The following is a 14,200-nucleotide window of genomic DNA, read 5'->3' as shown; positions in this document are numbered from 1 at the left end:
AATTATGTTAACTTCTTAATCATAACCCATTACCCTGTCTCAGCACCAGTCTTAGGGGACACTGAGGTTAATTTTCATAGTCCACAAAGACTATCTTATTTAAAATGTATATTAAGTAAGTATGTGAAGTAAGAAGTATCTTACTTAAGATATACATTAAGATGCTATACATCTTACTTTGTTGAGTAACAACTGGGATCTTAACAGCTTGTGAGAAGCCACCTATAGTACAGCTAATGATCTCTCTCTGTGCAGAACAAAGAGAAGGAAAGAAAAGCAAAGATGTACTAAAATAATTAGCCCAAATGTCTATTGAACTATCCAAATCTCAAGTTCTACAGCCCAGAAATCAGAACTAGATGACACACTTTTAGCATTGGCTACTCTAAAAGAGATGAAGAGTAGAAAGTCCTGCATAGAGATGACAATAAACATGGAACAAACCTCAAAAACATAAAAATGGCCAGATATAGTGGTTTGACAGAGATTGACTGATACAATTCCTGAAACCATGGCACTTAGTCACCCTTACAACTTGGGGATAAAAAACACCCCCATGGCTCAATTTTTAGCTAAAGAGTAGACAGGACTATAAGATAAAGCAGGGAGACACTCATTAGAATAAATCACCACATAAGATCTAAAGGTAGTATCTAATCGGGGAAAGCTCAGAAGGCAACAAGGGATAAAAGAGATTAATAAAAATGAGAATAACAAAGAAGTGAAAAGAGTGTGGCTAATGTCATAAAACAAAATATATATAACCTGGAATGTTGAATGAATGGAAAACCAATGAGCTTTGCAAATTTTTACTTAAATTGTAATAAAACCAAAACAAACAAAATTGTCTTAGATGTTGGGATGATCTGGTAAACTGGTAAAAGAATATTCTGAGAGCACAAACCAAATAAAAGCAGAAACCTGGAGGGATGATCAATAAGATCAGCTTTTACATTGAAGTCATTTTATAAAATAGGTGAATACGGTGCATGAAGTAGACTCTAGTGGTCTAATCTGTAGGGAGTCAACCCAAAGGCAGGCTGCTCAAACTCACTAGCTCCCCTGCAAAAGAAAGATGGGCTATCTCCCATATGATTTTTCCAGTCTCTGAAAACCTGCTAGATTGACTCAACAGCAGTAACTGTTTTCTTCTAGATAGTGCACCAAGTGACTAGTAGCAGGAAACAACATCTAGAACTGTGTAAAGTGAGTACTGGACTCTATAAAGCTGGTATTTCAAACATTTCTCTATTTAAAGTTGAACTAGAAAGAAACCATTTACCCAATGGGATTCTAAGTAACACTATCTCAAAAAACTGGGCACTAGGTGGAGTGGCGGCAAATATACCTTGAAATTGGCAACAAAAGAGAACCCATACAATCTGTAACATTACTTTAGTACTTTATTAAAGTAATTTACTTTACTTTAGTAATTAGTAATTTGAGAAGCCTCAAGTCAAGAACAAATTTAAAATGTTGTTGTTGTATACCACAGAGTCGTAACCAACTTTAAAGTGTAAATTTAAAATGAATCCACAGATAACCAAAGAATCCAGAATATTTACAAAACTCTCAAAACTCTACAATGTGACAACAAATCACCTAATAAAAATAGGCATCTCAATAGACAGTTGATCAGATTTATGGAGGTAAATAAGCACATGGAAAGATGTGCAACAAAATTACTCACTGTAGTTGTTGTTGTGTACTGTTGAGTCAGAATTGACCTATAGCTGACTCTCCAGTAGGGCTATTACTTGCCCGGAGGATACTGCTCAACTTTCTCCCACAGAACACCTTGTGGATTAGAACCACATGCCTTCAGGAACTGGAAATTAAATCTATTAAGATATCACTATATGTTGTTGTTGCTGGTATGTGCCACCAAGTCAACTACGATTCATAGCAACACTAAATAATGGATCTGAACCTTGCCCTATCCTAAGACAATCTCATCGTTTCAGACAATTCTAACAAAATTGTCACAGTTACCGTGTCAATCCATCTCTTTTAGGGTATTCCTATACTGTGCTGACTCTCTACTTTTCCAAGCATGATGTCCTTTTCCAAGGATTTGTCCCTCACATGTCCAAAGTACGTGAGACAGAAATCCAATATCTTTGTCTCCAAGGAGCAATGTAGTTTTACCCTCTCTAGCACAGACCTATTTGTTTCCTTGGCAGTCAATGAAATGTTCAATACTCTTCTCCAGCACTATAACACAAAAGCATCAATACTTCTTCTGTTAATCTTAACCATTTCCAGCTCTCAGACGCATAGCAAGCTATTGCGAAAACCATGGCTTGGAAGAGGTGCACCTTATTCTCTAGACTGACTTCGTAGCTCTTTAGCATTCTGGAGAGGTCTTCAACAACAAATTTCCAAGTGCAATTTGTCCTTTGATTTCCTAACTGTGGGTGCAAAGATTGTTGATCTGAACAAGATGAAATTGTTAATAACCTCAATCTTTCTCTATCTATCATAATGCCTATTGGGCCAGAGATAAGGATCTTTGTTTTTTGATGCTGCGATTCAATCCATATTTAAGACTATAGTCTTTAACCTTTTTTCAGACAATGCTTCAAGTCACATTCAGCAGCAAGTCTGTGTCATCTGAATAACGAAGGTTGTTTATAAGCCTTCCTCTGATCCTGATGCCATATTCTTTCTCATACAGTCCAGCTTCTGAAATTATTTTCTCAACAAAGAGACTGAATAGGTATGGAGAAGGATAAAGTCCTAATACTCACCTTTCTTGATTTTAAACCATGCAGTGTTTCCTTGCTCTGTTATGATGACTGCCTCCTGGCCCAAGTATACATTTCGTATGAACACAATCAAATATTCTTAAATTGCCATTCTTCTCAATGTTAGCTATAATTTTTCATGATCCACAGTCAAAAGCCTTTGCAAAGTTGATAAAATACAAACTGACATCCTTCTGGGACTCTCTGCTTTCTGTCAAGATCCATCTGACAGCAGTAATGATATAGCTTCTGCAATGGCCTCTTTCTAAATCCTGCTTGCATTTCTGACAGTTCTCGGTCAATATCCTGTTCCACTCTTGGTGTTTTTTTAATAATATTCAGCAATATTTTGCTTGTATATCATATTATCGATATTATTCAATAATTTCCACATTCTATTAGATTACTTCTGGGGAGAAATAGGGAATAAATATGCATCTCTTACAGTCAGTTGACCAGGTTCTGTTTGTTGTGGTGTTAGCAGTACAGCAGTGAGCAAAGCAGCCTTCCAAACAGTTGGCCCAGGTTCAATTCCCAGACAACCCAGGAGCTGACCACTATATAGTCATTTAAAACAAAACACTTCAAATTCATTGCTGTTTTGTTGGAATTCATGAATAGCTGATCTTTCACTTCACTAGTAGACATTATTCATCTTTCTTTCCCAGAAGTGCTGGTGAATTCAAACTGCCCATGAAAAGTGGTCTGTGGGTTAGCTGCGGAAAACCCAGACACTACATCACCAGACACTTACACTGACTCTCAAGCAAAATTATGGAGGCTGGAAATTGCATAGGAACAGCACCATTGGTAAAATCCAACAATTCCAGGAGGAAAAATGTAGAAACTTATGTTCAACTTCATTACTAATAAGGAGTATAAATGAAAGAAAAAAAAAGTCATAATATCCACTACCTTCGTTAATTACACTCTACAGATACTAAATATTGGTAAAAACATAGAGTAGCCTATGTATATATATTGGTTGTAGGATGGTAAACGGTCAAAACATCTTTATAAACACTTTGGCATATAAAAGTGTAGTAAAAGTGAAGATGCTACATAAGACATAATCTAGCAAATTCATTCTTTTTTTTTAAATTTAGGTTGTTTATTTTTCATTTCAATGAACATCTACAGAGATTTTGGAATTCCATTCATTCATTGTTGCACCCTTCTCCCCGCACAAACCCCTCCCCCCCGTTTGCTCCTCTCCTTGAAAAGCAAAAGAAAAACTCCCTCATTGGTACACAATCCCCCCGCACCTCCCCAATCCCCACCCCCTACCCCCAAATATAATCCACCCTGCAACCCTCATTGCATACTCCTACGATAAAAATAATGCCCTAAAATATAATACTTTTAGACTATTCTCTCCCCTATAGACTTCAATGCTGTAAACATATTTCATCCAGTTTTTCTCAGTCTTAGGCATATTCAGAGAAACTATTGTGTAAGGGAGTTCTGGTGGGTTAGTAGTAAGGAGTTGTGCTGTCAATCCAAAGGCACATGGTTTGAATTGATCAGTTGCTCCATGAGAGAAAGATGGGCAATATGATCCTGTGTGATTTACACCCTCTGAAATCCCACTGGAGGGTCAGCTATGAGTCAGTTCCAACTCAATGGCACATAAAACAACAGCAAATCTTACTTGTTTTAGGGAGTTCTGATGGTATAGTTGATAGGAAGGTGTACTGTTAACCCAGAGGTCATGCCAGTTTGGTGGTTCAAATGCACCAGTGGCTCAACAGGATTAAGATGGGCAATCTCCTATGCAATTTAGATCCATTAAAAACCTGCCTCAGACTCAAGAAATCAGGGCTATTACTTGGTTCCACCTTGATAGAAATGAGTTTGAGGGGTTCTTTTTATCTTATTAGTACACTTGAAAATATGTAGAAAATGAAGTATATAGCAATATTTTAATTGAAAATTCTAGAAAAAAAATCTATGCCAAGTAACTGTTGACGGGATAAGGAAACTGTTGCATATCTAAACAATGTAATATCTATTACTTAACATGCATAAATTAGAGCTTTTGAGGAACAATTTGGATGAATCTTAGAAATAAAATGTGGAATTAAAAAGTTAAAAAGCAAAGAAATACATTTATATTTCTATTAATATATAGTTCATATACATAAAAACCCAAAACTATATACTGTTTACCAATATATGCATGTAAGGTAAAACAATAGCATAAAGAAAACAATCATCAAAATTCAGGGTAGTGTTATGTGTGAAATGATGATAAAGAGGGATGGGAACACAGGAAATTTTCGTTTGTTTTCCTTCAATCCTAGTGGTATATAGTTGTACATTAAATTATTTTTATACTTTGTATATACTGAGAACACTGACTTATTTTTATCTTTTTAAAAATTGTGATTACAATAAAAATTTACAAGAAACTGGATTTTCATTCACTCATTCATACTAATTTTGTTTTGCTTTGTTTTGGTTTTCCACCTTTCCTGTAACTGCATTCACATTGTTGTCTATGTCCTGATCCAGATTAACGGTAATAAACAAAATGTCAGAATCATCCATTCGTTTCAGGTTGACTTTCCCTTCACCTATTCTAATACAGTGTTTGTTATCTATCTATTCTTTTCCTGCCCTTATAACTTCCATTTTTATAACAGTGGTCTTATACAGTTTTGTCTTTTACTGATAGAATTCTTTCACTCAGCATAATGTTCTCTAAACTCACCCATGTTGTATAGTGTTTCATGAGTTCTGCACTGCTTTTCAAAGCTGCCTAATACTCACTGTGCCATCATACCACAGTTTCTCTGTCCATTTGTTTGTTTATGAGCACTTGAACTGCTTCCATCTCTTTGCTTGTGAATAATCTTTCAGTAAACATGCATGTGCATACCTTTGCTTGTGCCACAGTTCCAATTTCTTTATGGTATATTCCCAGTAATGGAACAGCTGGATCAAAGAATGTTTCTATTTTTGAGGGAGATCAGAATGTCTTCCACTGTGGTTGTACCATTTTACATTCTCACCAGCAATGCATAAGAGTTCCAATCTCTCTGCATCCTCGTCAACATTTATTGCTTGCTGGCCTGTAGAACTTTAATACTGTTTCTGGGGTGAGAGGATATCTCATTGTTGTTTTGGTTTCCATCTCTCTAATACATAGGGATTTTGAGCATTTCTTCATATGGTTTGTTGGTCATCTTTAGTCTGTCTTTATCCTCTTTTCTCAGGTATGTCTCTTGTAGCTGGCATACTGATAGATTTGGGTTTGTTTCTTTTATACCAATCTTCCTTTTGTCTTATTTTCATGACCTCTCTTGATTTCTGATTTTCTGAAAATGTCCAAATTTCTCCATCTGTTGGAGAATTTTGCTAGTTACAAGATTCTTGGTAGTTCTTTTCTTTCAGTTTTGTATATGCCATAGTTTCTGCTGAAAAACTGAAGCTTATTTGCTTTCATTTATAGGTTTCCTTTGTTCTCTAGCTCCTTTTAGAATTATTTCTTGATTTAAGCGAATTGGACTATAATATGTGTTTTTCTTTAGGGTCAATCCTCTTTGTGGTTCACTCAGGTCTTGGATGTATATTTTCTCATTTTTCAGGACACCTGGAATGTTTTCCTCTAGTAACTCTAACGTAATTTTCTGTTTCTTTTTTTACTTCATCCTGTTCTAGATTTCCAATTATACATGTTTTTCTCCTTGGTGGTATTTCACATAATACTTCTGTTTTCCTCCTTTTCCTTCCATATTATTTCCACTTTTGCAACTGGCAGAACAATGATGAGTATACTATCTTCTGTTTAGCTGATTCTGTGTCCATGTTCCATCTCTGCTCTTCCGTCCCTCCAACATGGTTACAGCTTCTGAAATATCAGTCTTTTAATTCTATATTACAGTTTCTTGTTTTTCTATGTTTTATAAAGTATCATTGGCTTTGTTTACTTTGTCTTGAATTGTATTTTTAAAGTCTTCTAAAGTTTTGCTTTTATGTATTCGTTCAATTCTTCATATTCTTCTTCCATCTTCTGGAAACAATTGATGATTCTTCTGAATTTCCCCTCAGAGAATTATCTGAACATTTCTTCCTCCAGGGGAACTGCTGACTGTGGTTTCATCACATTTTTCATTGATATTTTTATTTTTTGTGTGGGTAGGTGGGTGGGTGGGTTTTGCAGTTGTCTGCTGTCTTCAAGTCATTGTGGTGATGGTGTTATGGACTTTTTAAAATCTCCTTTCTTCTGGTGTGTGTGCATGAGAGAGATAGCTGACAAGGTGTCTGTGTAGTTATCTCTTCATTATTTGTGCACTACTATTGGTTAGGGGGAAAGGTGGTTGGTGGTAGTTGATGTCTCAATGTAAACAGGTGGAGTACATATGGAACACTGCTTTGATGGAATATGTGGGTGTTATAATCCTATGCGGTGGGGTCTTTAACGAGGGTAGTGCAGGAACAAGCCCACAGATGGGGTTAGTAAACTGTTGCCTTTCGCTGTTGCTCCTTGACAGAAAGAGTCTCTGAGTCTCTGCTTACTGGGTCACTGAATTCTTTAATCCCTGATTCTCTGTGAAGCAATCTCTCTAATATTCAGTTATTCCCTGTACTGCGCCATTGAGTGGTTCTGGTGTGCCAGTGGGAAGGAGCTGTTCGGCCAACCCAAAGGTTGGCGCAAATCCCCCAATAATTCTGTAGGAGAAAGATGGGCAATCTACTCCTACTGGATCCATAGTCTTGACATACCTGCCACAGGGCCATTCATTAACAACAACCCTGGACCTTTAAAATTTTCACCTATGGCCTGGGGTAGGTGTAACTTATGCTTGTTGGACTATCATAAGCATAGTCCACTGCAGGATGAAACAGCAATGTGGGGTCTCAGGGGTTGGCAAGGCTGCTGACTATAATACTGTGTGTTGACAATGGGCATGGTCTTGGCTTTTGCATCTCCCTGGCAGTGTATGTGTGTATGTATGTATGTGTGTGTATGTGTGTGTATATGTATGTATGTATGTATATATATATATATACATATAATCTGTGTCCCTGGATCAAGGGTTAGGTTACAGTATAGCAGTCCCATAGTGTAATTTTTCATTAAGGGGGTCTACATTTTTAATCATATGCAAATTTCGACTGCTTGCACACACACTGCTCTCAGGCACCAAATTCAGAAAGGCCTATAGCGCTCCCACTTCTAAGTCAGCAGGAGGCCTCTCCTTCCTTTGACCTGCTTGCTGTGGGAGAAAGGCTGTGGATAGGATTTGAGGCTAGTTGTGGAAGTTGCAGGTTATGTCTGTGGGCATAGCTTTTAATTAGAGGGCTGTTTTATGTGCAAATTCTCATGCCATGTGCATGCACTGCCCTAGGAAGCTACAATAAAAATGGCTTTAATGAGGCTCCGCCCTCACCTCCCAGGCTCAAGATGGTGCTGGCCTGCTTGCTGTGGGGAAAGGGTTGTGACAAGTGCCCCTCCCACAATCACTTGTCCTACCAATTGTGATATGACATCACTTGGCCAGTCCCTCCTGGGCAATGAGTAGAAGAGATTTTGTATTCTATGTGAAGGTAGATCAGTACTAGTAGGCTCAGTTTTTCTTTCTTTCTTTCCCCCCTCCCTCTTCTTCTTATGGGACTGGAGCCCAGACAGGCCTGAAATCCCATGTTTCCATTTATTAGGTCCTTGCCCTTACTATCATTCTCTAGTCAATCTGACATATTTGTCAGTACCTTCCTTCTCACTTCAGAGTACTTGATTTACAGTCCGTGAGAGCATTTCCTTGCCTTTTTATATCCCAAGGAGAAAGAGGCAGGTTGGTCTATCTGACTAGTTCACCACCACACTGGAAGCCTGAGAACACATTCTTGATGCAGTCAATATTTAATAAAAACAAATTTAAAACATAAAGGCACCTATTAAAAATTATCAAGTTAAGAACTTATTTAAAAGGAAAAAAACCTGCACAACTATTTAGGCTTTAAAATCCCAAAAGAAACAAAAACTCAAATTCACTACTATCCAGTCATTTCTGAGGCTATAAATTCAAAGGAATGGAAACTGTCCACCTTTCTCCCTTGGATTCATTGCTGGATTCAAATCACTACAGATGGGAAGCTTTCAGATTAGCAGCTCAACTCACTGGGGGGGAGGGAGAGGGAGAGGGAGAAGGAGAGGGAGAGGGAGAGGGAGAGGCAGAGAGAGAGAGAGAGAGAGAGGGGATATAGATACACTCACACAGACAGACATATATATATATTAAAGACAATGAGTAAGAGGGTGTGCAAATATTATATTTTAGTTGTCACTCTAGTAGCCTAGTAAGGAGTTGGAGTTGCACTGCCAATACAAAAGCAAGTAGCTGCTCCACAAGAGAAAGATAGGCAATCTCTTTCTATGTGCTTTACAGCTTCCGATAACCCACTAGAGGAACACTTTAGACCTGGTTCTGTCTTAATTACACATATCAACAATGGCATACTTTAGTTCATTTTAGGTTCAGGGTGTAGATTCTTTCTATTAACTTTCATGAAGATTAATTGGAGAACAAATCAATTTTACAAATCATAAAATTAGTGAAAGCTTTGAATTTTACCTTCCAACAAGAACAATCATGAGACAAGGTTAGTATGATGAAACTTTTCCAATTATTGTTATTATATGCCATGGGGTCAAGTGTGACTCATATAGATCTTATGAACAACAGCTCTGAAACCTGCCTTTCCTGGGACATCCTAACCATTTCTGACACTCTTGAGCCCATTGTTACTATCACTGTGTAGATCCCTTTGTCAAGTGTCTTACTCTCTTACACTAGCCCTCCACTTTTCCAAGCATGATGTCCTTTCCCATAGATTGGCTGCTCCTAACAATATGCCCAAAGTATGTAAATTAGAGTTTCATCATCCTTTCTTCCAAGGCAGCATCTGTTTTCACTTTCTCCAAGATAGACTTGTTCTCATCACAGTCCATAGTATTCTTCTCCAACACCATAACTGAAAGACAGTGATTCTTCTTCTGTCATCATTATTAATTGTCCAATTTTCAGGTGCATGTGAAGCACTGGAGAAACTGATGGCTTGGATCTGGTGTACCTTAGTCTTTAAGCTGACATCACTATTCACATGCACTACTTTGTAGAGGTATCTGACGTAAGATTTCTCAGAGGCAGTATACTTTTTCATTTCTTGAATACTAGTATCAAGGGTGTTAACTATGGAACCAGAAAGATGAAATCATTGACAATGTCTATCTCTTCTTCAACTATCATAATGTTGCCTATTTGGCTTGGTGGTGAGGAATTCTGTTTTCTTAATGTGGAGATGCACTCCACACTGTAGGCCATAATCATGATATTATGCAGCCAATACTTCAAATTATACTCACTTTCAGCAAGCACAGTTGTGTCATCTGCACAATGCAGGTTGTTGATGAGCTTTCCTCTAATCCTGATGCTACATTCTTCATAAAGTCTGACTTCTCAAATGATTTGTTCAGATATAGATTGAACAGGTATTAATAGGTGTACATAGGTATTGAATAGGAGAAAAGATACATTCCTGACACATACCTTTCCTGATTTTAGACCATGCATGCAGTATTCTCTTGCTCTGTTCAAATAACACCTTCTTGGTCAAGGTATAGTTTTGAATGAACACAATGAAGTGTTCTGAGACTCCCATTCTTTTCAATGTCTGTCATCATTTGTTGTGATCCACTGTGATCCACACAGTTAAACACCTTTGCAATGTAAATTTAAAAAAAACAAAACAACAACACAAAAGCAAATACTCAGGTCAGATATACTCAACATCAAATTTTGGTTCCAGTGGATTTATTTGCATTATCAAACAGTATAATTAATATCAGGTGCAAGCAAAATACTGAAGATCATTCAAAAATAGGTAGAACAGTACATAGATCTTCTGACTGCAAAAGCTGGAAGACATCATCTATTTCCTTCTCGTTGTCTCTGGTTGTTGGTGTATACATTTGAATGACAGTGGTATACACTAGACTCCCTTGTGTATGAACATTATTCTGTTGCTTAAAACATTGTATTTCCAGATGGATCTACAAATGACATTTTTAACTATGAAAGTAACCAGTTTTTCCTCACCTTTTCATTTCCAGTATAGTAGATAGTCTTCCAATCCATCTCATTTCTCCAATACCTACTATGTCAAAATTTATACATTTCATTTTTTTCTTAACAATGCCCAGTTTTCCTACATTCATGCTTCTCATATTTCACACTCCAGTCATTAGTGTTTGCTTACAGCTATTCCTCCTCATTTGTGTTTCCAAATTCAGGGGCTCGGCCTGAGGTGGCATATGTGCTAGTCTTCTCTAAGTTTGAGGAGAATGGGAATCCCCAAATACTTGATTGCGCTCATGCAAAGACTATACTTGGATTGGAAAGTAGTTCTCAGAACAGAGCAAGGAAACAGCGCATGGTTAAAAATTAGGAAAGGCGTGTATCATGGATGCATCCTGTCTCCATACTTTTCAATCTATACACAGAACAGATCATTGGGGAGGCTGGGCTTTATGAGGAGGAATGTGGCATCAGGACTGGAGGAAGACTCAGCAACAACCTGTAGATGGCACAACCTTGATTGCTGAAACTGAGGAAGACCTGAAGTGTGTGCTCCTGAAAGCCAAAGACTTTCAAGAAGACTTACAAGAAGGCAAAGATTCTCACCACTGGGCCAATTCACAACATCATGATAAATGAAGAAGAGACTGGGACTGTTAACAATTTCAGCTAGATAAGTTCCACAATCCACACTTTTGGCAGTAGAAGTAAGGGAACTGCACGAAAAAAAAAAAAATGAATTGTACTGGGGAATTTTGCTGTTAGGAACCACTTTAAAATACTAAGGAACAACAATTTCAGTCTAGAGACTAAGTTGTGCCTGATGCAGGCCATGGTCCTTGCAATTATTCGCTATGCATAAGAGAGCTACAAAATGACTACGGATGACAGAAGAAGAATCAATGACTTTAAGTTATGGTGCTGGAGAAGTGTATTGAACATACCATAGACTAACAAAATTACAAACACCAATGGGGGGAGGGTGGAAGCAGAGGGGGAGGATGAGTGAGGAAGAGGAGTTAATCATAGGGTAATACAATTTGATGAGGGAGTGAAGGAAATGGGAAAGAGAGAGAGAACACAAACAGGTTTGTCTTAAAGAGGGTGAAAACAGGTTTCTCCTCAGAGGCAAGGATTTTGAAGCTCTGTCTCACATATTTTGGGCACGTAACAGTAGGACCAGTCCTTGGAGAGGGACATCATGCTTGAAAGGATGTAGGGATAGCACAGGTGAGAAAGACCTCAGATAAGAAGGATTAACACATGGGATAATGGGAATAGATGTGTTGGAGTCAGTGGGACTCATTCAGGATACAAAGCTATTGTACATACTGATGAGTTGTTTGTGACTCAATGGCACATAATAACAACTACATAACTTGGGAGAGACTGGACAATATTATGCTGAGTGAACTAACTCAGTCTCATAAGGACAACTAGTGCCTAAGACCATTATTGTATTAATAGAAAGATAACTACTAAAACATGTATGGGGGTTCAAAGAGGAGTAGGAGTGGGAATGGAGGGGTGAGGATTGGTAGGGGGATATCACAGGGTCACACAATTTGGTGGGTGCAAGAATGGTGGTAAAGAAAACAGGAAAGATCTAGTGCAGATCTGAAGAGACAGGGAATGGTGGGTATAGTCCAATGGTGATTAATTTTACAAAACACAATGTATGGTAATGACTGTATGAAATATAATGTCAATCAATGAAAATATAAGAAAAACTCTACATAAAAAATAAACTTATAAAATAAACAAAAAAAAGACAAATATCAACTTATGCAGATACAATAGAAACAACTTAACACTTAAAAACGTCCTATAATGTCAAGAAAGTAGAAGGCAGCTTCAAACTTTGTGTGTGTGTATGTGGGGGAACAAAACCATAACACCAAAACAACAAATTAAGCCTTCTCCCAAAAAAAGCAGATCATATTGCAGACCCAGTGAATACCCCAGAGTCAGGGAGGTAGAAGATATATATTGATGTGAAGTCATATAAACAGCTATGGAAGAAGGTACAAATGATGGAAGAAACACTGGAAACCAGAAATAAAGTGAACACTCCAGAGGCAGACAATCAGAAGAAATAAATTGGTGTGGGGTTATCTAAAAAGCTACAAAAGAAGGTGCAAATGATGAAAGAAACTATGGAAGCTGATAATAAAGCAAAAACTCCAGAGACTGAGAGCCTGAAGAAATATATCAAGGAGGGGGGACTTGAAAAACTATGGAAGAATATGCAAAAGATGGAAGAAAGAGTTGAAAATATAGGCAAATAAGTACAAGAACATAAAAAAAATCATTCACAAGACAGCGAGGGTAGAGACAATACTTTAATGGAAATAACAGAAATGCATAAAAATGTAATCCAAAATATTAAGACTAAAGTGTCCAATATGCCTGAGAGACAAAAAAGTAGAACAGAAGAGATAGAACAGAGAGTTAGTGAGCTGGAAAACAAGAACTTCAATGTACACATACTAGAAGAAAAAATAGAGATGAGACTTTAAAAAATGAAAACATAAGAATCACTTGGGATGACATAAAAAAAAAACCCTAACATACATAAAAATGAAATTGCAATTGAGAAGGACAGGGAAATCACTAAGAAAACTGTGGACGAAATACTAAATTTCCCAGACATTATGAAAAATGAAGAAATCCATATTCAAGAAGCTCAGTGAACACCAAATAGTCTAGCCCCAAAATAAAAGTACTAAGACCTAAAAAGAGCAAGGACCACATGGGGAGTGCCATATCAGACCTTTACCAACTTCACAGGGGGAAACTATTCCCACCCATAGCATCAATAACACAAAACCAATTCCCATGAGGTAAGACAAATCCCTCACACTCTCATCCCTCTTTTTACTCATCTCAACACGTGGTTGGCTGAGTAAAAACTGATGTGATAGTTCACAGACGACAGAGAAATATATAATGGGAGTCAAAGGTTTTAATTCAAATTAATAAGAGAATACAGTAAAGACAGGTCCCAAAATGTGCACGGCAGGAACCTCAGCCTCAAGCCTCATGACGTTCCCAAGCTCTCATTCCTGTAAGTATTGGATTACCTCCTCCAACTATCGAACAAAGTTCTCAGTCCTGCCACCACTGACTGCCAGCCCCCAAAGTTGCATATCACTTCAGTTCTCCAGTGTAGCCATCACAGCAACTGCTGCTGTCTCAAAGTATGTCCTATATTAAACCTCGTTGGGGGAGGTAGCCTTCCTCTTCTTCTGGGGCAACAATTTCTCTCTTCTGATGGAAGAAGCTTTCTTTCTTTTTTTTTCTTTGATGCTATGAACTAATTAATTTTTTGGTTTTTTAATTTTTTAATTTATGGTTATTTGCATTTGTGTT

The 14,200-nt window shown here is 37.5% G+C and overlaps 1 protein-coding gene across 1 annotated transcript in view; it reads right to left on the bottom strand.

Annotated features, from left to right (window-relative positions):
* Nucleotides 1–14,200, bottom strand: part of LOC102876996 (apolipoprotein O-like) — a gene marked incomplete at its 5' end in the record, with an annotated part of 203,358 nt that overhangs the window by 144,257 nt on the left and 44,901 nt on the right. The window lies entirely within an intron of this gene.

This window comes from Elephantulus edwardii, unplaced genomic scaffold, assembly GCF_000299155.1.
Source record: "Elephantulus edwardii isolate Elephantulus edwardi_28Jun2011 unplaced genomic scaffold, EleEdw1.0 scaffold00428, whole genome shotgun sequence".
Taxonomy (NCBI): Eukaryota; Metazoa; Chordata; class Mammalia; order Macroscelidea; family Macroscelididae; genus Elephantulus; species Elephantulus edwardii.
This window is presented reverse-complemented; position numbering and strand designations above follow the sequence as displayed.